At 40.0% G+C, this 22,107-nt stretch overlaps 2 long non-coding RNA genes across 4 annotated transcripts in view; one reads left to right on the forward strand and one right to left on the reverse strand.

Annotated features, from left to right (window-relative positions):
* Positions 1-22,107, forward strand: part of LOC118549474 (uncharacterized) — a 108,989-nt gene that overhangs the window by 46,885 nt on the left and 39,997 nt on the right. For 2 of the 3 annotated variants that reach the window (XR_013442564.1, XR_013442565.1), the window contains exons 2-3: positions 6,197-6,348; positions 7,116-7,190. This is a non-coding gene — a long non-coding RNA (uncharacterized LOC118549474). Of the gene's footprint in view, positions 1-6,196; positions 6,349-7,115; positions 7,191-11,249; positions 12,397-22,107 lie in introns of those variants that run through there. The other variant, XR_013442566.1, reaches the window with a different exon arrangement.
* Positions 743-12,156, reverse strand: LOC118527387 (uncharacterized). Its single transcript, XR_004913096.2, has 3 exons — positions 12,092-12,156; positions 8,068-8,156; positions 743-7,166 (listed from the first exon to the last, which is right to left on the reverse strand). It is a non-coding gene; the product is annotated as an uncharacterized LOC118527387 (long non-coding RNA).

Raw genomic sequence — 22,107 nt, forward strand, 5'->3', positions numbered from 1 at the left:
GGGACCATGACCTGAGCCGAAGGCAGACGCTTAACGACTGAGCCACCCAGGCGCCCAGAAAGGAAGAACTTTAAACTTTACCTCACACCGTATACAAAATTAACTCAAAATAAATCATGTACCAAAATGTAAGGATTAAACTACAAAATTTCTAGATGAAAACATAGAATATAATCTTTGAGATTTTGGAGTAGGCAAATAATTCTTAGGACATAAAAGCATGAATCATAAGAAAAAATTTCATGAAATGAACATCAGAATTAAAATATTCTCAAACACCATTAAGAAAATGAAAAGACAAGTCATAAAGTGGGGGAAAATGTATGAATGTGTGATTTATTTAGAATATAAAGAACACTTGCATCTCAGTAAGACAAACAGCCCATAAAAAAATAAGCCAAAACTTTGAACACTTTATAAAAAAGATATGCAAATAGTTAATGAGCACACGAGATGTTCAGCATCATTAGTCATCAGGGAAATGTAAGTTATAACTATAAGATACCACAAAACATCTATTAGACCAATTAAAATTTTAAAAAGTGACCATGACAAGTGTTGGTGAGGTGTGGAGTAACTGGAACTCTGATCATTGCTAGTGAGAATGTAAAATGGTACAACCACTTTGGAAATAGCTTGGTATTTCTTATAAATTAAAATATGCACTTATTTTATGACCCAGCAATTCCATCCTAAGTACTTATTCAAGTGAAATGAAAATATATGTCCACACAAATACTGATACATGAATGTTCATGACAGCTTTATTTGTAAAAGCCCCAGACCAGAAACATCCCAAGTGTCTATCAACAGGTAGATAAACAAATTGTAGCTTGTCTATACAATCTCTATATTACTCACTAATAAAAAGGAATGAGCCACTAATACATGCAGTAACAGATAAATCTCAAAAATATTCTGAGCAAAATAAGTCAAAACAAGAATACATCATGTATGATTCCATTAATATGAAGCTCTAAGAAAAATCTAAAATACAGTAACAGCATTATCAGTTGTTGTTTAGGGTCAGGATGATTGTGGGGATGGATTGGAATGGGCACAAGGGTCCCTTTTGTGGTAGTGGTTGGTACAGAGATGAATATATTTGTCAAAATTCATCAAATTGTACCCTTAGTATGTGTACATTTTATTGGAAATTACACATCAATAAACTTGAGTTTAAAAAATTGTTTCAATTGCTCTTGAGACTTTAGGTAAATCAAGGACAGAGAAGGGGCTTTGGAAATGGCAATATTAGAAGTCATGGGTAATGCCATTAAGAAGACTTTCAATGAAGGGGGGTGAGGACCAAAACCTGATTGAAGTGGGTTTATTTTGTTTAATATTGTTTTTTAATTTCAATATAGTTAATGTACAGTGTTATATTAGTTTCAGGTGTACAATATAGTCATTCAATTCTGTACATTTCTCAGTACTATTTAATCCCATCACCTGTATCACGTATCTCCCCCCCACCCCGTAACCATCTGTTCTCTCTTGTTAAGTCTGTTTCTTGGTTTGTCTCTTTTCCCCCCCCTTTGCTCATTTGTTTTGTTCCTTAAATTCCACATATACATGAAATCATATGGTATTTGTCTTTCCTGACTTATTTCACTTAGCATTATTCGCTCTAGCTCCATCTACTTCTTTATCCGTTCATCTGTCGATAGACATTTGGGCTGCTTCCATAATTTACCTATTGTAAATAATGCTGAAATAAACATAGGGGTGCATGTATCCCTTTGAATTAATGTTTTTGTATTCTTTGGGTAAATACCCAGTAGTGCGATAATTGGATCGTAGGGTAGTTCTATTTTTAACTTTTTGAGGAACCCCCATACTGTGTTCCAGACTGGCTGCACCAGTTTGCATTTCCACCAACAGTGCAAGAGGGTTCCTTTTTCTCCACATCCTTGCCATCACCTGTTGTTTCTTGTGTTGTTGACTTTAGCCATTCTGACAGGTGGGAGGTGACAGCTCATTGTACTTTTAACTGCATTTCCCTGATGATGAGTGATGTTGAGCATCTTTTCATGTGCCTGTGGGCCCTCTGTCTGCCTTCTTTGGAGAAATGTCTGTTCATGTCTTCTGCCCATTTTTTAATTAGATTAGTTGTTGTTTGGGTGTTAAGTTGTATTAACTCTTCATATTTCTTGGGTACTAACCCTTTGTGGGATATGTCATTTGCAAATCTCTCCTCCCACTCAGTAGGTTGCCTTTTAGTTGATTGTTTCCTTCACTGTGCAGAAGCTTTTTATTTTGATGTAGTTCCAGCAGATTATTTTTGCTTGTTTCCCTTGTCTCAGGAGACCTCTAGAAAAATGTTATGGCCAATGCCAGAGAAATTACTGCGTGTGCTCTCTTCTAGGATTTTTATGTTTCAGGTCTCACATTTAGATCCCTAATCCATTTTGAGTTTTTGTGTATGGTATAAGAAAGTGGTCTAGTTTCATTCTTTTGTATGTAGCTGTCCAGTTTTCCCAACAACATTTGTTGAAGAGAACTGTCCCATTGCATATTCTTGCCTCCTTTTTTGTATAGTTTCAGATCTCACACTTAGGTCCTCAGTCTATCTTGAGGGTTTTTTTGTGTGTGTATGGTGTAAGAAAGTGGTCCAGTTTCATTCCTTTGCATGTAGCTGTCCAGTTATCCCAGCACCATTCGTTGAAGAGGCTTTTTCCCTTTGTATATTCTTGCCTCCTTTGTTGTAGATTAATTACCATGTAATTGTGGGTTTATTTTTGGGCTCTCTGTTCTGTTCCATTGATCTATGGGTCTATTTTTGTGTTAGTACCATACTGTTTTGGATTACTACAGTTTTGTAGTATATCTTGAAACCTGGAATTGTGATACCTCCAGTTTTGTTTTTCTTTTTCAAGATTGCTTTGGCTATTCAGGGTCTTTTGTGGTCCCATACAAATTCTAGGATTGTTTGTTCTAGTTCTGTGAAAAATGCTGTTGGTATTTTGCTAGGGATTGCATTATATCTGTAGATTGCTATAGGTAGCATGGACAAGTTAATATTTTTTCTCCCAATCCATGGGCATGGAATATCTTTCCATTTGTTACCTTCAGTTTCTTTCACCAGTATTTTATAGTTTTCAGACCACAGGTCTTTCACCTCTTTGGTTAAGTTTATTCCTAGGTATCTTACTGTTTTTTGGAGCAATTGAAAATGGGATTGCTTTCTTAATTCCACTTTCTGCTGCTTCATTATTAGTGTGCAGGAATACAACAGATGTCTGTATATTGATTTTGTATCCTGCAACTTTACTGAATTCATTTATCAGTTCTAGTAGTTTTTTTGGTGGAGTCTTTAGGGTTTTCTATATATAGTATGTCATCTGCAAATAGTGAAAAGTTTTACTTCTTCCTTACCAATTTGGATGCCGTTTATTTCTTTTTGTTGTCTGATTGTTGTGGCTAGGACTTCAGGTAATAGGTTGAATAAAATTAGTGAGAGTGGCCATCCTTGTCTAGTTCCTGACCTTAGAGGAAAGGCTGTCAGTTTTTCCGCATTGTTAGATGTGAGTTTTTCCGTATAAGGCCTTTATTCAGACCTACTTTGTTGAGGGTTTTTATCATGAATGGATGTTATATTTTGTCAAATGCCTTTTCTACATCTACTGAAAGGATCAAATGTTGATTGACTTGCGAATATTGGACCATTCTTGCAGGCCAGGAATCTCTCTTGATTGTAGTGAGTGATTTTTTTTTTTTTAATGTGTTGTTGGATTCGATTTGCTAGTATTTTGTTGAGGATTTCTGCATCTATGTTCATCAGAGATATTGGCCTGTAGTTGTTTTTTTGTGGTGTCTTTATCTGGTTTTGGTATCAGGGTGTTACTGGCCTCATAGAATTAATTTGGAAGTGTTCCTTCCTCTTCTATTTTTTGCAATAGTTTGAGACAAATAGGTATTAACTCTTTTTTAAATGTTTGGTAGAATTTGCTTGTGAAGCCACCTGGTCCTAGACTTTTGTTTGTAGGGAGTTTTTGATTACGGATTCAATTTCATTGCTGGTTATCAGTCTGTTCAAATTTTCTATTTCTTCCTGTTTCAGTTTTAGTAGGTTATATGTCTCTGGGAATTTATCTGTTTCTTCTAGGTTGTCCAATTTGTTGGCATATGGTTTTTCATGATCTTCTCTTAGAATCCTTTGTATTTCCGTGGTGTTGGGTTTTTTCTCCTCTCTCATCTGTGATTTTACTTGGGCCTTTTTTCTTTTGATGAGTCTGGCTAGTGGTTTATCAATTTTGTTGATCTTTTCAAAGAAAAAGCTCCTGGTTTAATTAATCTGTTCTATTGTTTTTTGTTTTTTGTTTCTATATCATTTATTTCTGCTCTAATCTTTATTATTTCCTTCCTTCTACTGGTTTGGGGCTTTGTTTGTTCCTTTTTACCTCCGTTAGGTGTAAGGTTAGGTTGTTTGAGATTTTTCTTCTTGACGTAGGCCCGTATTACTATAAAATTCCTCTTAGAACAGATTTTGTTGCATCCCAAAGATTTTGGACCATTGTATTTTCATCTCCATTTGTCTCCACATATTTTTTTTTATTCCTCTTTGATTTTTTGGTTGACCCATTCATTGTTTAATAGCATGTTATTTAACATTCATATATTTGTGCTCTTTCCAGACTTTTTTCTTGTGGTTGATTTCTAGTTTTACACCATTGTGATCAGAAAAGATGCATGGAGGACTTCAGCCTTTGAATTTGTTTAGACTTATTTTGTAGTCTAACCTGTGAACTCTTCTGGAGAATGTTTTATGTGCACTTAAAAAGAATGTGTGTTCTGCTGTTTGGGGATGGAATGTTCTGAATATATCTGTTAGATCCATCTGGTCCAGTGTGTCATTCAAAGTCATTGTTTCCTTGTTGATTTTGTTTGGAAGATTTATCCACTAATACATGTGGAGTGTTACAGCCCCCTGCTTTATTCTGTCAGTATCAGTTACCTTGGTACTGCTTTATGGATTTGGATGCTCCCATGTCCATGTTGTGTGTGTAAATATTTACAATTGATATATCTTCTTGTTCTCTCGCTCCCTTTGATTATGCAGTGTCCCTTATCTCTTGTTAGTCTTTTTTTTTTTTAATTTTGTCTGATCTATTTCTATGCTGGCTTTCTTCTCACTTCCATTTGCATGATAAATGCTTTAACATCCCTTCACTTGTAATCTGCATGTGTCTTTAGGTCTGAAATTATAGATGGATCTTGCTTTTTTATCCATTCCATCATCCTATGTCTTTTGATTGGAGCCATTTAGTCCATTTACAGAAAAAATGGCATTTAAAATAACATAATGTAGCCATTTGGGAAAACAGATTCTCCTCACTCTTGGGGTTTGCTATATATCTAGGGTTTTTCTGAATTATGTAGTCTAATCTTTGTGTGGCTGAATTCTCTGATTAGCTTAGTGGTGAGCCAATAATTGGACACAGATTTCCTTAGATGCCTAGAACCATTGTCTTCCAGTCTTTGCAGAAGGGCTGTGTATGTGTATGGGGGCAGGTCTTCAACATCCAGCCAACCTGTTTACAACTGTTTTAGCCTTTACTTTCTGCTTGAGTGGAGCCTCAAGGGTACCCAGAAGTGAGGTCCTAGGACCGTCTCAGCTCTTTCCTGAGCATGTGCATGGTGCTGGCCTTGCACACAACTTTATGCATCCGTATTGCCTTCTAGAGTCCTAGGAACAGGTCACAGCATTTCAGAGACTGTCAATAGATATCTTATTCATTTTTCTTTTATCCCCCTGATTTTTGGTTATCCTATTGTGTTTTGAACAAACAGCTCCTTTCTGCGTCTCTAGTAATTGCCAGGCTGCTGGCTTTAGCTGTGATTGTGGGCTCCTGGTTTTCATGGGCACCATAGAGTTGGAGGAGGGGGTGGTGGTGGAATGGGAATAGGGCAAGTTAAAATGCCACAAGGCTTATTGTTCTTGCCAAGATTTGGCCATTTTTTCTTGAAAATGTTTCCCAATTGCTTGACAGTTTCTGCCAGTGTTCTCATGGCTTTTATAGAGAACTTTTAGATGTCCTGACTCTGCCATTTTTAGTAATATCACCTGTGTCATCTTAAGTTTTTTTTTAAACTGAAAATATATTGTCAAATAGGTTTTAAATAAGAGGTCTATTTATACTGAAAAGAACAGTGATGTAGTCTTCTAATAGTCAACTTTTTGTTTATTTGACAGAGACACAGCAAGAGAGGGAACACAAGCAGGGGGAGTGGGAGAGGGAGAAGCAGGCTTCCTGCGGAGCAGGGAGCCCGATGCGGGGCTCGATTCCAGGACCCTGGGACCATGACCCAAGCTGAAGGCAGACGCTTAACGACTGAGCCACCCAGGTGCCCCATAATAGTCAAATGTTTTATTGTGGAAAGAGATGTTGGGAAAAAGGCAATGAGGAAAGGATGAATTTTACATCCTGATTCTGTAAGTGCTCTACCTGGTTAGGAGGTACATGTAAATATCAGCTTAGAGGGAGGGTTATGTATTAAATGAAGTGGAAATATCCATATTCCTCAAGACTCATTAATAATAAATTGGGAATGTTATTAGGAATTAAGGTGGTCTCTGGCTATGTTAACCATGGAGGAATATTTTACTCTGGAAAATTCAACCTCCCTAAGCGCTTGAAAAAGTAAAAGGGCTTCTTTTTCCAACAAATCACAAGTTAGAACAAAATCTCTCATACAGTGTCTCTTTAAGATTCTAAACTATCAGGCATTTAATCTTAAAAAGGTGTACTGGGTCACACCATTATCGGGCTGGTAGATAATAAGCACTGAAATGCAATGTCTACCCTCTAAAGCAGTGGTTAGTTCTGAGCCTTTTGCTGCCATGACATGCTTGATAAATGATGCTCTTATGTGGGAAACACTCTCAAGGACACATTCATATTTTGACAAACATCTCCCAAATTTGGAAGTCATGCACTGTGATAATTTGTAATCATCAGAACAGTTAACTGCCCATCTGTAGTGGTGGCTCTTTGTGATCAATTGCAGAGATGAACTTGGGCTGTAGGGCAGGACCATTCTCAGCATTCTGTCTATAATGCCTTTCTCTTGTGTCCCGGAATTCATAGTTATGTATATATTTATAATTTCAGCACTTTGGGCTCCAAAGACAAGAAGATGACACCTACTCACCACACTCTTGCCTAGAAGACAATCAGAAATATTTGGTAGGTTTTAGATTATTTTGAAATATGAAAGTTAACCACAAGCATTCAGTTCTGTCTTTTTGTATTTACTATTCAAGAACTAAGACAAGTTTCTGGTGAAGCATGACCCTTTGTATAAGCAGATGTTGAAAGGGGAATTCTTGTTTTCCATGCTTGAGCAGCAAGAACGGTAATAGAAGTTCCTGTGAATGGTTTTCATTTCTGTTCCTTTTAAAGTGTAATTAGAATGACTGGTCTATCATGTAGGTTACAATATTTGCTGGTAAACAACTTATTCACATGTTTCTTCTGAAATGATAAGAGTGATTAAAATGCATGAGACCGTTTTCTGGAATGAATCATTCAAGCATCCTTTCTGATGGTGGGAACTGAATTAGAAAAGTGAGAGCTTATACAACTTAAATATACTTAAGTATCTTCATATGGTGTTTTTTATGTAAGAGGATTTTTCCCCACCTCAAACATTTGCTAACACCAATAATTTGTTTTATGTAACATCCATTTTGAAAAATAAAAGCCATTTCCTGACCAGGGCCTCATGGCCCTTGGTGTAGCATTGTATCCTGGGCTTTCTCCTACCTTTTCCTGATTTTTAATTTAGGTGGAAAAAAGAATGGAGGGTGAAGGATTTGGGAACTGTGGAGAAGGGAATTCTAATAGCTCGTGTGTACTGAGAATATTGCATGAAAAGTGATGATTCCCTTTCTGCTTGGCAATGCAACAGAGCCTAGCTGACCTCCAGGTGTCTACCGTACAATCTCTACTCTGTGGAGGGAAAGCACTTTACCACAGAATGACCAGACTATGTATCTTTCATCTTTACTGTGTAATAGATCAATGTTTTTAATTCCAAGGCCTCACAATATAAAAGTCTTACCCCTCTCAGATTGCAATGATTCCCAAGAGGAATGCACATTACATCCTTTGCAAATTTCTACCAGTCAAGATGTCAGTCTTTTGTATAGTCTATATTATAAAAGAAAAGATAAAATTATACATTTGGAAAACAAAAGTCATCTTAAATATGCTTTTATTCTATAAACAGTGCCCCTTCCCCAAAATGACAAAATGCATTGGGGGATGATGTCTTATTATCCATGGATGAGAATTACTGCTACAAATGAGTGGTCCCCAAATTCACTGGGGGTGGGCAGAACCTGTTAAACTTGTATTAATATTTTTAGCTAACAAGGGAAACAAATTAGACTTTACTAATAGTGAAAGTTAACACTGATACCAATCAGTTGAGAGTAAGTCAACACCTGAGTGTTTTGAGGAAAGAAAGGGAATTTGAGTGTGGAAGGTTTAACAGTGGTACTTTCCTTCATTTGCTACTTTTTATCACATTGTGACTTAGGCAATTTACACTAATTTAAGTGGAATTTATAAGCCTAAGCACAACACAATAATTAGATTAAAATTAAGCATCTTTAATGTGAAAATTAAATTGCCTGTACCATTGAGTTTTAGAGCCATGCAGTATTTAAGGAAAAAAACTTAGGATCAAGCTAAAGCAGTTCTTAAAAACTTATGTTAGAAAAAAAGCATTAGCTAAGCCTACACTTTGAGGAGTTAGGAAAAATAACAAAGAATGTAATAAGAACAAGCCAAAGCCAATAAAATAGAACACAAATACAATTAGAAAAGCTTTACAAAATATTATTTGAAACAATTGACAAAACTGCCAAGATGGATTTAAAAAAGTAGTCTAATAAACCTCAGGAATGAAAAGATTGCTGCAGATGCAGACATTTAAAAAGAGATAATCAACTTAATGCCAATATTTATTTGAGAGAGAGCACAAGCAGGGGGAGTGACAGGGAGAGGGAGAAGCAGGCTCCCCACTGAGCAGGGAGCCCGATGTGGGGCTCCATCCCAGGACCCTGGGATCACGACCTGAGCTGAAGGCAGATGCTTAACGACAGAGCCATCCAGGCGCCCCTAATGGCAATATTTAGAATTTAAATATGATGGAAAAATCTCTAGAAAAGTAACTGCTAGAAGTCAGTTCTATTAAAAGTAAAAATAGAGAACCAAAATAGTAAAAACTATTAAGGGAATTGAAACGATAGTTAAAAATTCTTCCACAAAGAAAACCCTGCGGCTATATGGTCTATAAAACAAAGGAAAATTTCTAATCTTCTAAAAATAATTGCAGAGAATTTTTAAAAATAGGAACTATCCTGGAACTCATGAAGATAGCATAATTTTGGTATACAATTCCAATGAGGACAGTGTAAGAAAACGTATAGGCCGTTATAAACGTAGCAATAGTGTTCAAAAAGATTAATATTTCACAAGCAAGTTTTATGTATCCAAGGAATGCAAAATTGGCATAATACTAGGAAATGCACAATAAGAAAACCCATATAGAATTCTATAGATGATGGGAAAGCATTTGAGAAAATTCAACATCCAGATGTAAAACATAGTAAAAATAAGGGACCTTCCATAAACTAATAAAGAATATTCACAAAGTTTAGAAGCAAATTTCATAACTTAATGGAGACAAGAAAGTTTTCATTTGTATCAGCAACAAGACAAAAGCACCTGCCATCACTCCTATTGAAGAGTGTCCTTGATATCCTACTTAACAGTAAAATAAGAAAAAAGGACTGGAATGAAAAAAATTTTAATAGACAAAAGGCAATCGTATTTCAGCATAGCACCAGTTAGAAGATCTATTTAGAAACAAATACTACTTACATTAAAAAAAAAAAATTAGGAAATTTTTTTTTTTTTTGAAGATAAGAACCTCAGGAGGGGAACGAAAAGTGCATTATTTGGAAAGATTTAAAACCTAAATAGAACATACTATGTTCATGGCTAGGAAATCTCATAAAGATAGTTTTCAAATGGATCTTTGGATTCAGTGCACCTCCAATCAAAAACCCAACAAATTTCCCAAAACACCACAACAAACCTAAGTTTTGTTTATATGAACGCCACACCTGTTATGGAACAGCAAATGCCAAAGAATGGCCAAGACACTCTTGATAGAAACTGTCAGGGAACAAGAAGTCCTGTCCCCTTCAGGGTTCCAGGTGGACTAAGAATCAAAATGGACAGGAGACAGATCAACAGGGGAAAAAAAAAAAAATTTAATAGTGTCCATATGGGGGAACCTACCCAGACATGGAAAGCCCAGAGACAGGCAAAATGGGGTGAACAGGTCATTTGAACTAAGGAGAAAAGGGTAGGGGGTCTGGGATTTCGGGGGAAAGGATTGTACTTCACAGGGTGATGAGAGAATTGTTTGGTAATTAGAGGTTTACCCTGCCATACCGATGGCTCACTCGGATAAAATTAATCTCTGCCAGTAACTCTTGTTCTGGGGAAGACTACCAATTTAGACTCTTACATGTAGTTAAGGGAGGAGCAAAAATTTCTCCTGATCTCATAGGGTCTTGAGTGCCTTCAGCTCGGAATAACCTTTATGCCAAAGTGGTTCATTTTGGGGCAGCCTGACCCTGGGCCCCTACAGTTACCTTCTTTGAAACTTCCATGAATTTTTAGACACGAAAGTTGAGCTGGTGCAGATATACCGAGGTAACTGCCACATCAGCATAACCCGGAAAATCATAGCGGCCACACTGAAAATGGAAGGAAGGCCGGAGGTGCCATCAGCAACCAAACTAATCTGCGAGGCTAACCACCAATGGGAGGGACCCCACAAGCAAGGAGAGGAACAGACCCCACAACCAGGCACCCCAGACAGAGGGGTATCTACGTGGGAAGACAAGTCCTCGTTTGGCTTTAAAAACCAGAGGGGCTTAACTTTGTGGGTGCTTAATAAGTGGGGCTTAACATCAGTGGGTTCAACTCAGAGCTGGAAAGCAATAGGAAATGAAGTCCCCACCCTTAAAGAGAACAGCATAACAAACCACCATCCCCAGGTACAGCATAGAAGCAGCAGTTTGAAAAGAGCCTAGGGTCTATGGGGAAGGAGTTGTATTCACTCATCTCAGAACTGGTGGTGAAGGGGCAGGGATCTTTAGGAGACATCTCAAGGACAAAGAGCTGATGGTGTCTCTTCTCTCCCCTGCCCCCTGCCCCCAGCCTAGATACACAGACACCAGCGGGAACCAGTGTGGAACACTCGCCACCTAGCTTTTGCTAACAGCATGCCTTGCTCCTGAGTTCTGAAGACTGTCCCATCCAACCTGCCTCACTCCAAAGGCCTCCCTCCAAAGCGATACCACAAGGGCCTCATTGCACAAACAGCCTCAACAGGGGTCAGCGCCACTCCGACGTGACTCTTGCCCTGGGGAGAGGAGGAGATACCCACACACACAGCAGTTCAATGGCAGCCCCAGCAAGGGGCGGCAGGCAGACATCTGACTGCCTGCCCCACCCACCAACAGAAACCTCATAGGGTGGGGGCAGCACAAAGAGAACCCAGTAGTTCAGGGTCACTGCAGCCACCATAGAAGACTAGGGACAGACATCTGCGCTGACTCCTGACCTTGCCCACCAATGAAAGCCTCTTGGGGACAACAGAGGGAGAGAACCCTGTAGTTCGGTGCAGCCACAGTTCCAGCAAGTGGGCTGAAGGCAAGCATCTGGTCTGACCTAACTCGAGCCCAGAGTGGCCCCAGACTGGCCCCTTAACAGCACAGGGACCAAACCCTGATGACAACAACTGGCCTAAAGACAAATGTGGCCCAAGCACAACAGTAGGGTGCATGTAACACCCATAGGAGACACCCCCGGAGCACCAGGTTCTAGTGAGGAGGGGACTGCACTACGGGGCATTTCAGGATCTCTTCATAAGGCCACTTCTTTCAAGATCAGGAGACAGAGCTTACTTTAATACATAGAAGCAGAATTAGGAATTATGCCCCAAATGAAACAACAGGACAAAAAAGACAATTTAATGTAATTGTCATAAAGATACTCACTGGACTTAAGCTTGAAAGATCTCCACGTGACCTTCAACAAAAATAGAAAATATAAAAAAGAGGGGTGCCTGGGTGGCTCAGTCGGTTAAGCATCTGCCTACGGCTCAGGTCATGATCCTGGGGTCCTGGGATGGAGCCCCACGTCGGGCTCCTTGCTCAGCAGGGGGCAAAGGGTTCTGAAACTAAAAATACGCTAGAGTGAATAAGTAGACTAGAGGAAGCAGAAAAACAGACAAGAAGCTAGAAGACCGTAATGGAGAGGAACCAAGCTGAACAGGAAAAAAAAAAAAAAAAGGTTAAGAGAACTCAGCAACATCATGTGTAATAACATTCACATTCTAGGGATCCCAGAAGGAGAAGAGAGAGAAAAGGGGGCAGAAATTTTGATTAAGTATCTGAAAACTTTCCTAATCTGGGGAAGTATCTAAAACTTTCCAAAATCTAGGTCCAGGAGGCACAGAGAGCCACCAAAAAGAAAAAAAAAAAAATCAAGGAGGTCCACACCAAGACGCATAATTAAAATGGCAAAAAGTAGTGAGAAATTGGGCGCCTGGGTGGCTCAGTTGGTTAAGCGACTGCCTTCGGCTCAGGTCATGATCCTGGAGTCCCGGGATCGAGTCCCGCATTGGGCTCCCTGCTCAGCAGGGAGTCTGCTTCTCCCTCTCCCGCTCCCCCCTCTTGTGCTCTTTCTCTCTCTCACTCTCTCTCTCAAATAAATAAAATCTTAAAAAAAAAAAAAAAAAGAAAGTAGTGAGAAATTTAAAAGCAGCAAGAGAAAAAACAATTACATACATACAAGGGAACCTCCAGAAAGCTGTGAGCAGATTTTTCAGCAGAAACTTTGCAGTCCAGAGGGGAGTGGGATGGTATATTCAAAGTGCTGAAAGAAGAAAAACCTGCAGCCAAGAATACTCTATCCAGCAAGACTATCATTCAGAATACAAGGAGAAATAGAGTTTTTCAGACAAATAAAAGCAAAAGGAGTGCATGGCCACTAAACCAGCCCAACAAGAAACACTAAAGGGAATTCTTTGAGTGGAAATGAAAGGCCATAATCAGGTATAAGAAAATTAGGGAAGGAAAAAATTTCTCAGGCACATGAAAACATAAAGTAGATTAACCAGTGTATAAAACCAGTACGGAGATTAAAGCACAAAAGCAGTAAAATCAATTAGATCTATAAAATAGTAAATAAAGGGACTCACAAAAGAAGGTAAAGTATGACATCATATACATAAGCGTGTAGGGGTGGGGAGAGTAAAAGTTAACTTGTCCATGCTACCTATAGCAATCTACAGATACAATGCAATCCCTAGCAAAATACCAACAGCATTTTTCACAGAACTAGAACAATCCTAAAATTTGCATGGAACCACAAAAGATCCTGAGTAGCCAAAGCAATCTTGAAAAAGAAAAACAAAACTGGAGGCATCACAATTCCAGGTTTCAAGATATACTACAAAACTATAGTAATCCAAAACAGTATGGTACTAACACAAAAATAGACCCATAGATCAATGGAACAGAATAGAGAGCCCAAAAATAAACCCACAATTACATGGTTGGTTAATCTACAACAAAGGAGGCAAGAATATACAATGAGAAAAAGCCTCTTCAACAAATGGTGCTGGGAAACCTGGACAGCTACATGCAAAGGAATGAAACTGGATCTTATACACCACACACACACAACCTCAAAATGGATTGCGGACCTGTGTGAGATCTGAAACTATACAACAAAGGAGGCAAGAATATGCAGTGGGACAGTTCTCTTCAACAAATGTTGGGAAAACTGGACAGCTACATACAAAAGAATGAAACTAGACCACTTTCTTATACCATACACAAAAACTCAAAATGGATTAGGGATCTAAATGTGAGACCTGAAACATAAAAATCCTAGAAGAGAGCACATGCAGCAATTTCTCTGCCATTGGCCATAATATTTTTCTACAGGTCTTCTGAGGCAAGGGAAACAAAAGCAAAAATAATCTGTTGGAACTACATCAAAATAAAAAGATTCTGCACAGTGAAGGAAACAATCAACTAAAAGGCAACCTACCAAGTGGGAGGAGAGATTTGCAAATGACATATCCCACAAAGGGTTAGTACCCAAGAAATATAAAGAGTTAATACAACTTAACACCCAAACAACTAATCTAATTAAAAAATGGGCAGAAGACATGAACAGACATTTCTCCAAAGAAGGCAGACAGAGGGCCCACAGGCACATGAAAAGATGCTCAACATCACTCATCATCAGGGAAATGCAATTAAAAGTACAATGAGCTGTCACCTCCCACCTGTCAGAATGGCTAAAGTCAACAAAACAAGAAACAACAGGTGATGGCAAGGATGTGGAGAAAAAGGAACCCTCTTGCACTGTTGGTGGAAATGCAAACTGGTGCAGCCAGTCTGGAACACAGTATGGGGGGGTTCCTCAAAAAGTTAAAAATAGAATATCCTAAGATCCAGTAATCGCACTACTGGGTATTTACCCACAGAAAACAAAAACACTAAATCAAAAAGATACAATCATCCCTAGGTTTATTGCAGCATTATTTACGATAGCCAAGATGTAGAAGCAGCCCAAATGTCCTTCCATAGATGATAAAGATGTGGTATAAATACAGAATGGAATATTACTCTGCCATAAAAAAGAAATTTTGACATTTGCAACATAGAAATATAATTATATCCTCTAGATCCATCTGAGTGAAATAAGTCAGAGAAAGACCTATCATAGGATTTCACTCATAAATGGAATTTCAGAAATAAGAGAAACCAAAAAACATACTCTTAACTATAGAGAACTGATGGTTATCAGAAGGGATGTGGGTGGGGATATGGGTGAAATAGGTGATGGGGGTTAAAAGTACACTTACTGAGCACTGAGTAATGTATAGAATTTTTGAATCATTGTATTGTACACTTGAAATATAATACTTTGTTACATTTGGATTAAAAATATATAATTTTCTTTAAAAATTGAGCTGGTAGTTTCACTGAATTGGTCTCTTGGTCATCCTGACAATAATTAGTCTCTTGGTCATCCTGACAATAATCTCTTGGTCATCCTGAAAATAGTCAAACTCACTTTAGGAGGCAGTAAAGCAGGTGTATTCTGGTTCAAGTAATCAGGTATTAAATAGGAGGCATTTCTATTGTCTATACATGAGCTGCTGTTGTGATTTCTCTGAAGTTTACATCAAGTCACTTCTACTTCGTTCACAGGCCTTCAGGAAAAAGGGCAGTTTTAATTCTCAAGTTATTCCAAGTCAGCAAGTTGAGAGAAAAATAAAAATGTTTGGAAAGTTATAGCCAGACATTGGAGGATACTAGAAGAAATCAGGATCTAGTCCAGTTTATAATGGATAGCATTAAAATCCAATACCTACAAAGATGTAATCACCTGCATTTTTAAAAATGAAAGAGTTAAATTAACACGGTTTGTTTGCAAAATTAGTTTAAAAACAAACTTGGCCTGAATATTTATGTAAGTGTAGCAGGAATACTGTTGGGTTAGGTGGATCTGAGATCTGGTCTGCCTCCGACTCCTCCCCCGAGATTGCCTTTATGCCGAGAATGGGATTCCTCATCAGACACAGAGAAGTCCGGCTCCTTTTTTAAACCCTGCTTTTCTGGAACTTTTCATAAGGTACCTCTAGACTGAACTTCTAACAGCACCTCATGGCCTGAAACCAAGCTAAATACTTGACATCAGACTTTGCCTACAATACCTATGGATTTGAGTAAATTCATCTCTTTGAGGTTTCTGCAACTGCCAGGAAGGGACCTTCTTTACTCACCTGGTAAGGCTGCTGGGAACTCTGCAATGAAAGTGTCAGGCTGAGATTTCCAAGGGGCTTCACTTGCTCCATAAAGTCAATCTTAGTTTTTTTTTTTTAAAGCTGTCTGGTCATAAATGAATCTATGTATGTCTCTTGCAAATATTAAATTACAGTCAAAGCCATATTTCTGGTGTGTCCTAAGGAAAACATACTCTTATTGAACTTATGCAAATAAATATTGCCATTAAATCTAAGAAAACTGAGAGACTGAATTCTCAAGGGTTCAGGTAGGGAGAAAAGATCAATGTTTCAATTTGTTCAAGGGTATATTTTATCAAATTGCTGTAAGTTAGCTTAAGAGAAAAAGTTCACTTAAATCTGGAGAAAAAGATTGCTGGGAAGATGGCAGTGTAGGAGGACCCTAAGCTCACCTCGTTCCATGGATACAACTACTTAACTCTCACATTAGTGTAAATAACACAGAAATGACCTGAAGGCTGGGAGAACAGACTCTACAATTAAATATAGAGAAGCCACATTAAAGAAGGTATGAAGGGTGGAGTCATGGTGGGTTGCTAAAGGGACCGTGGGCCATCTATGGGAGGGAGGGACCCATAGGCACAGACAAGGGAGAGAAACAGACTATCACACTGGGGGGAGCCCACATGGGGAAGACAAATCACCATAACATTTGGCTTTGAAAACCAGAGGGATCAAATTCTGTGAGTTCTTACAACCAGCATGACTGAAGACCTGGAATTTAAAAAATGAGCAGGCTGAGTTCTGGGAGAGTCCAGAGGGTGATAGGAAGCTGAGTTCCTACCCTTAAAGAGACGGTACAACAAACAGCCCTGGGAGATACAGCATAGAAGCAGTTTTTGAAAATGGCCTGGGACATTTGGGAGGGAGTGTATTCATTTTGGAGCAGGTCCCAGAGGAGCAGGGATGGCTAAGAGAATTCTCTAGGAACAAAGTTGCTGGCAGCTGCCATCTCCCTTCCCCATGCCACACCCAGCATAAACATGCTGTCACCTGTGGGAACCACAGCAGTGTCAACATTTACTACCTAACTTGCTTACACCAAGCCCCATCCCCTACCCTTTGGCAGATCTGTCCTTTCCAGTCACACCTGTCTTAGTCCCAGTGCTGCGGGTCCCCTCCCCCAGGACACTGGTACAATCCCTGCCAACACCCTGTGCATTTTGTGGGGCCTCGGTCCTGACAGCGGGCCCTGCAGAAACTGGAGGTGCACCCTGTGAAAATTGCACGCCACACCCACGCACGCTTTGCCGATATGCCCAGGCTGGTCCTCGTCCCTGCTGTGGCAGGTCTCATTGCGCAAGCAGGACCAGCACACCACACCCCAGCTGGGGACCAAACACAGCCCAAAAGTCAGAGAGCACTGATGCAGATGAGGGGACTGATAGAAAAAAAGGGCCAGGACACAACAGCAGGGCACAAATAACATAAATAGCAGACAGCCGCCAAAGTGCCAGGTTCTGAGGACCAGGGAACATTGCACTGCAGGGCACTGTGGGACCTCTTCTTCATACAGCCATTATTTTCAGGAGCAGGAAACATAGCCGACTTCCTTAGCACACAGAGTTAGACAAGAGGAGACAGAGGAATAGGTCCTAAATGAAAGAACAAGATAAAGCCACAGCAAGAGACCGAAGTGAAATGGGTATAAGAAATATGCCTGATAGAGAATTTACAGTAATGATTATAAAGATATGTACTGGACTTAAGAGTACAGGACATCAGTGAGACCCTTAAAAGAGATAAAAAAAGAACCAACCAGAGATGAACACAATAAATGAAATTAAAACCCCACTAGATGGAAGTGTGCCTGGGTGGCTCAGTAGGTTAAACGTCCAGCTCAATCTCAGCTCAGGTCTTAATCTTGGGTCAGGAGTTCAAGCCCTATGTTGAGCTCCATGCTGGGCATGGAGCCTACTTAAAAAACAAAACAAACAACAAAAAAATCTCCCCACACTAGAAGGAATAAGTAGCAGGCTAGAGGAAGCAGAGGAACCAATTAGTGCCCTGGAAGACAGAGTACTGAAAAGTAATAAAGCTGAGCAGGTGAGAGAAAAAAAAAATTTATGAATATGAGAACAGCTTTAGGGAACTCAGCAACCGCAACAAGCATTTTAACATTTGCATTGTAGGGATCCCAGAAGGAGAAGAGAGAAAAGGGGAAGGGGGCAGGAAATTTGAAGTAATAGCTGAAAACTTCCTTAATCTGGGGAAGGAAACAGATATCCAGATCCAGGAGGCACAGAATTTGCCCAACAAAATCAACCCAGGGAGGTCTACACCAAGACATGTAATTAAAATAGCAAAGAGTAGTGATAAAGAGAATTTTAAAAGCAGCAAGAGAAAAGACAACCCTTACATACAAGGGGAACCCCATCCCCTCAACCCCTTGCCCGAGGCTGTGAGATTTTTCAGCATAAACTTTGCAGGCCAGAAAGGAATGGGATGATCTATTCAAATAGTTGAAAGGAAAAAAAAAAAAAAAAACAGCCAAGAATACTCTACCCAGCAATGCTATCATTCAGAATGGAAAGATAGTCACTCAGACAAACAAAAGGTACAGATCATGACCACTAAACCAGCCCTACAAAAAACATTAAAGGGGACTCGGAGTGGGAAGGAAAGACCACAAGTAAGCAAGAAAAGTAGGAAACACAAAAGCAGTAAAAATAAGTATATCTGTACAGATCAGTCAAAGGACTCACAAAATAAAAGTACAGTATAGAACCACATACCTAAAATGTGGGGTTTGGAGGTAGGAAGAAAAGAACGGGTTCAAACTTAAGCAACCATCAACTTAATATAGACTGCTATATGCAGAAGATGTTATATACAAATCTAATGGTGACCACAAATCGAAAAACCAGTAATAGAGGTGCCAAGAATAAAGAAAAAGGATTCCAAGTATATCACTAAAAACAGCCAACAAATCATGAAAGAGGAGAGCAAGAAAAAGAAAGGGTCAGAGAAAAACTATAAAACCCACCACAAATAGGGGAAAGATGGTGGAGTAGGGGACCCTATTTCAACTGGTCCCCGGAATTGAGCTGGATATCTACCAGACCACTCTGAGCACCCACGAAATCAGCATGAAATGTAAGAAGATCTGGATCTCTACAAACAGAATATCGCAGGCGGTTGGTTTTGAGGTACGAAGCGGAGAGCCATGATTCTGCGGGCAGATATCGGAGGAAAAATGGCAGCGGGAGGGTGCCTGGACGTGGGGATCCTACACCGCCGGTGAGTGACAGCCTCCCGCGCTGCGGACGGGGCACAGACTCGCAGACCGGTAGTGGCGGGGAAAGGACTGTAGGGCAGCCCCCGGGGCGGAAACCTGGAGCTGCGGGGCCGTGTGCGCACACGAACTGGGAGCGGCTGGTGGTTTTAGAAGCACAAAGGGCAAAGACGGCCCCGACCTGGAGGCAGGACTGGGGGCGCTGCGGAGGGGCGCACAACCCAGGACGCTGCAGTTTATAGCAGCACGGACAGAGATGGAGACGGTGTGGCCTGGAGAGCTCACTGAAGAACAGACTGCGGTCTCTCTGCTCTGAGGCAGAGGGTTGGAAACGGTCTCTTCTGCTCTGACTCGTGGAAGAGACGCGGAAAGCCGCCAGGGAAAGGAGCCAGAGAACAAAAGCCCCAAAAACTGATTCCCACTGAGCCCATCCGCCGCCACAGGGGCGCAGGGCAACTCCGCCCAAACAGGGTTGCCTGAGTAACAGCGCGGCAGGCCCCTCCCCCAGAAGACAGGCTGGGAAAACAGGAGGCCAGCAACCCTAAGGTCCCAAGAAAACAGGTGCATCTTGCTTGGGTTCTGGTCAATAATTTGGACTCTGTACATTCCCTCAAACACCCATCAACAGAAGGACTAGGAGGAGGAGCCCCCAAAATAGAAAAGACTCAGAGATTAGGACTTATGCTGCAGATTTACAAATGGATGCAGATATAACCAAGATGTCGGAGATGGAATTCAGGCTAGCAATTGTGAAGACAATGGCTAGAATGGAGAAATCAATTAATGGCAACATAGAGTCTCTAAGGGCAGAAATAAAAGGTGAATTGGCAGAACTTAAAAATGCTATCAATGAGATCCAATCCAATCTAGATAATCTAACAGCTAGGGTAACTGAGGCAGAAGAGCCAATAAGCCACCTGGAAGACAATATAATAGATAAAAAGGGAAAAGAGGAGGCCAGGGAAAAACAACTCAGAATCCATGAAAATAGAATCAGAGAAATAAGTGACACCATGAAGCATTCCAATGTCAGAATAATTGGAATCCCAGAGGGAGTGGAGAGAGAGAGAGGACTAGAAGGTGTATTTGAGCAAACTGTAGCTGAGAACTTCCCTAATCTGGGGAATGGAACAAACATTCCAGTCCTAGAGGCAGAGAGGACCCCTCCTAAGATCAAGGAAAACAGGCCAAAACCCCGGCATGTAATAGTAAAACTCGCAAATCTTAGAACCAAGGAAACCACCTTAAGGGCAGTTAGGGTGAAGAGATTCCTTACGTACAGAGGGAGGAACATCAGACCTATCCACAGAGACCTGGCAAGCCAGAAAGGCCTGGCAAGACATATTCAGGGTAATAAACGAGAAGAACATGCAGCCAAGAATACTTTATCTGGCAAGGCTTTCATTTAGAATGGATGGAGAGATGCAGAGCTTCCAAGACCGGCAGAAACTGAAAGAATATGTGACCACTAAGCCGGCCCTGCAAGAAATATTAAGGGGGGGGGTTCTATAAAAGGAGAAAGACCCCCAAGAGTGATATACAACAGAAATTTACAGGGACAATCTATAAAAACATCTTCACAGGCAACATGATGACAATTAATTCATATCTTTCAATAATCTCTCTCAACGTGAACGGCCTAAATGCTCCCATAAAACGGCACAGGGTTGCAGATTGGATAAAAAGACAGGACCCATCCATATGCTGTCTACAAGAGACTCATTTTGAACCTAAAGATACATCCAGACTGAAAGTGAAGAGATGGAGATCCATCTTCCATGCCAGCGGACTTCAAAAGAAAGCTGGGGTAGCAATTCTTATATCAGACAAATTAGATTTTAAAGTCTGTAATAAGAGACACAGAAGGACACTATATCATTCTTAAAGGGTCTATCCAACAGGAAGATCCAACAATTGTAAATATCTATGCCCCCAACATGGGAGCAGCCATCTACATAAGCCACTGTTAACCAAAATAAACAGTCATATTGATAACAATACGTTAATTGTAGGAGACCTCAATACTCCACTCTCAGCAATGGACAGATCATCTAAGCAGAAAATCAACAAGGAAACAAGAGCTTTGAATGATACACTGGACCAGATGGACCTCATAGATATTTACAGAACATTCCACCCTAAAACAACAGAATACTCATTCTTCTTGAGCACACATGGAACTTTCTCCAGAATAGACCACATATGGGTCACAAATCAGGTCTCAACCACTACCAAAAGACTGAGATTATTCCCTGCATGTTCTCAGACCACAATGCTCTAAAACTGGAACTCAATCACAAGAAAAAATTTGGAAGAAATTCAAACACTTGGAAGCTAAAGACCACTCTGCTCAAGAATGTTTGGGTCAACCAGGAAATCAAAGAAGAACTTAAACAATTCATGGAAATCAATGAGAACGAAAACACATCGGTCCAAAACCTATGGGATACTGCAAAGGTGGTCCTAAGGGGGAAATACATAGCCATCCAAGCCTCACTCAAAAAAATAGAAAAATCCCGAATTCACCAACTAACTCTACACCTTAAAGAACTAGAGAAAAAGCAACAAACGATGCCTAAGCCACGCATTAGAAGAGAAATAATTAAAATTAGAGCAGAAATCAATGAATTAGAAACCAGAAACACAGTAGATCAGATCAACGAAACTAGAAGTTGGTTCTCTGAAAGAATTAATAAGATCGATAAACCACTGGCCAGACTTATCCAAAAGAAAAGAGAAAGGACCCAAATTAATAAAATTATGAATGAAAGGGGAGAGATCACGACTAACACCAAGGAAATAGAAACAATTATTAGAAATTATCAACTATATGCCAATAAACTGAGCAATCTGGATGAAATGGAGGCCTTCCTGGAAACCTATAAACTCCCAAGACTGAAACAGGAAGAAACTGACAACCTGAATAGGCCAATAACCACTAACGAGACTGA

Source organism: Halichoerus grypus, chromosome 11 (assembly GCF_964656455.1).
Source record: "Halichoerus grypus chromosome 11, mHalGry1.hap1.1, whole genome shotgun sequence".
Classification (NCBI taxonomy): Eukaryota; Metazoa; Chordata; class Mammalia; order Carnivora; family Phocidae; genus Halichoerus; species Halichoerus grypus.